The sequence below is a fragment of the Adiantum capillus-veneris genome, unplaced genomic scaffold (genome assembly GCF_014529385.1).
Source record: "Adiantum capillus-veneris isolate H3 unplaced genomic scaffold, ASM1452938v2 Hic_scaffold_33, whole genome shotgun sequence".
Taxonomy (NCBI): Eukaryota; Viridiplantae; Streptophyta; class Polypodiopsida; order Polypodiales; family Pteridaceae; genus Adiantum; species Adiantum capillus-veneris.
The window spans coordinates 44948-48142 of record NW_028221440.1 but is presented as its reverse complement, the minus strand read 5'-3'; positions in this window follow the sequence as shown (position 1 = coordinate 48142).

Here is a 3195-nt window from a genome sequence, read left to right as displayed (position 1 = left end):
GTACCCTCGAGTGCAAAATGGACAAGGCATGAGAGAAGAGGCCCCTTGTTTGCATCCAAGCAAACACTTTATGGTCTTCAAATCCCCACCTAAGTGCCAATCCACATCATAACTACCAAAGCCCTCAATCTCCAACTTCTGACCTGCAATTTGAGAGTGTATTACTTCTGTGATCCATGGAGTTCTCTCAAAAATCCATGAAAGTACTCCATTGGTCTCTTTGGGCACCTCAATAGCACCCAACCACCAAATGTCTTTCTCTGATTGCACGCTAAAAGATAGGGTGGGATATGGCTCGATTGAATCCCTTCGCTTGGTTTGCAGAAGGGCCTCGTTCATTAGAGTGACACTTAGCCTCTCTAACCTTCGGCCTTTCACTATTTGACACTCATCGAGTTTTAGCACAAAAGCGACTTTTGTGCCAAGCACTACAAAATAAATAGTGCTAAGACCTTAAACTTCAGCGTCTATGATAAGAATAATACCAAAGAAAAAAGTAAAGTGTGTCACCTTCTTCAGGTAACTCGTAAAATCTAAGCATGGCTTCTTGAAGCCTTCTAAGATCCATGAAAATATTGTTCCACATTGTGTAAGGAAAGCCCTTCTCCGAAGGTCTTATGGATTGTTTCTTACCTTTTCCCCTTGTCTTTGTTGCGCACGAAGCATAAAGGGAAGTTGGCATTGTGTCCTCAACGTGTAGGTATGTCCCAATGCGGGAGAACACATCTTCGTTTGTGGCCTTCTTTGCGAGCTTGACCTTGTGAGGAACGAGAAATAGGTTCTTTGAGGGCATCCTTTAGGAGTTGAAAAATAGCCTGATAGGCTTTGGTGCTGATTCCAGCCTCATCACAAGCTTGTTGAACATCATCATCACTAACCACATTTCATAATTTACGCATAAGATCCTTGGTGACTGCATCCTTAATGTGCTTACCTCCAGGTGATTGTAAGATAGAAATCACGTCCTCGGTATTGAGACAACTAGTGAGAAGGTTGACTCGATTATCTTGGCTTGTTCCACCGCATGCCTCCTGGATGAAGTTTCTGGCAACAAATAAACATAAATGTTAGAAAATAGTGTGAAGTAAGAATGCATCATGCAAGTAAAGACCAAATCACCTTGTGACTGTAACTCGTCATTTGCGTACTCCTCCGGAATGTGCAAGAGTTTCAATGGATGAATACGGGCGTTTGCGTTTCCTTGCACCAAGGGGTGTTTCTTTCAAGTATGTGATGGTGTTGGTAAGCTTCTGGATGTGGGACTCCTTTTCTTGCATTTGTTGTTCAAGACTTTTAACTACCCTCTCCGAAGAGGCAACACTCTCTTGTAATGCCGTCGTCTTGAGGTGAAGAGCTTGTCATTCGTGCATCCACATATGCAAAAAAGCACTTGCACCCATACACAGCCGCTTGCAATAGCCTAACAAGCCTGCTTCTCCCCTCCCAAGAAATTGAAGAAATGTGGAAAGGCTATTAAACGGTGGATGGAAGCGGCTTATAGGATCGTAAGGGTACAAATGGCCATCCACCCAAATGTCAACATTGGTCTCACAAGCGGTGCGACGTTCCTGTGATGACCTTTGATCACCCTCACTAGTGGTCTTCGGTGCAAATGCCGTGGGTAAGCGAATATGTATGCTTTTGGTGTGCGGAGTACGTGGTGGTGGAAGCAAACCATTTGTGATGTCCGTGAGCACCATGGAAGCTGTTGCATGAGGAAGCAAATGATGAAAAGATAGAGGGGGAAGGGTAGAGAGGCCGAGCAGGATGGGAGGAGAGAAGGAGGGAGGGGGGGGGAGGGAGAGATTGGGGAGGAGGAGGAAGGTAGGGGCAGAGAGGGAGAGGAGAGGGAGAGGGAGGGAGGAGGGAGGAGGAGGAGAGAACAAAATGTTTATTACTTTTTGGGGGAAAAGATTTTTGAAAAAATGGACTTTCTAAGCTTCTGGGTTAAAAAATGGGTCAAAAAATGATTTTTGGATATGTATATATGTTGGGAGGGAGTTTTAAGTAAAAAACAAATAAAAATGATTTTTTTAAAAAAAGTCAAATTTTGACTCTTTTTGACCCACGGAATTGCTGATGTGGACACACCCCTATGCTTCCTTCACTTCAAAAAAAGCTAGAGAGAGAAAGCAACCCTTTAGGTCCACATCCTACATTTGTCTAAAAAAAAGGCTAGAAAAGCCTACTCAAAACTACCTTCTTCAATGCCCTTGCCCCCTAAACCCCACACAACATTAGCCTTAATCCCTTAAAATTAGGATTCCTTACAAGGCCCATGCAAGGTTCATATTTCTCCTAATGTCGGTCCTCTCTCTCTCTCTTTCTCTCTCTCTCTCTCTCTCTCTCTCTCTCACACACACACACACACACACACACACACAAACACACACTTTTTTCTTTCTTGTTAATCTCTCTCTCTCCCTCACACACACACATGCACATAGTGAAGGTACGGTATCTTCTTCATGCAACCTTCCCTCATCTTTGGGCTCTTGTTGGGTTGTAGCTTCCATTAAACATGTCAAAACTCTAGAAGGATTGCACGCTCATTGACGCTGCACGTTGATGTTGCTCCAAGGCTGTGGTGGTACTGTTGCAACACATGGAGCTTTCAGTGTCGAGCTGCAATGGGTAAGAACCTACGTCCCCGAAAAGATGGTCAAAGATGGTAAAACTTGTAGGTTTTCATAAGAAGGCCGAATGTCTATCAATACAAGATGATAAAACTTGTAGGTTTTCATAAGAAGGCCGAATGTCTATCAATACAAGATGATAAAAACTTGTAGGCTTTCATAAGAAGGCCGAACGTCTATCAATACAAGATGATAAAACTAGAATTTTAGTTGATTATGTAGGCTTTGAATATGAATTGCTTCATTATTTTTAGACATGATTTCCTTTTTGTGAGGTAATTTAACTGCAAGCTAAGATCTCAAAAACCCATCTGAATTGTCAAAAGGGAGTAAAGAGTACAAAATCTTGAACTTCTGGACTTTTAAAAGTAAAAAATAATGATTTTTTTTTGCCATCGTTAAGTCGAGCTATAAGTGGAGCTTACGTAGGATTACGTAGGCTTTGAAGATGACATGCTTCATTAATTTTAGACATTATAGCAAAAACCGAACTCAATTGTCCACAGGGAAAGGGAAAAGAGTATAAAAAGGGGTGTGATTTTAGGCGCATTTGGGTTAT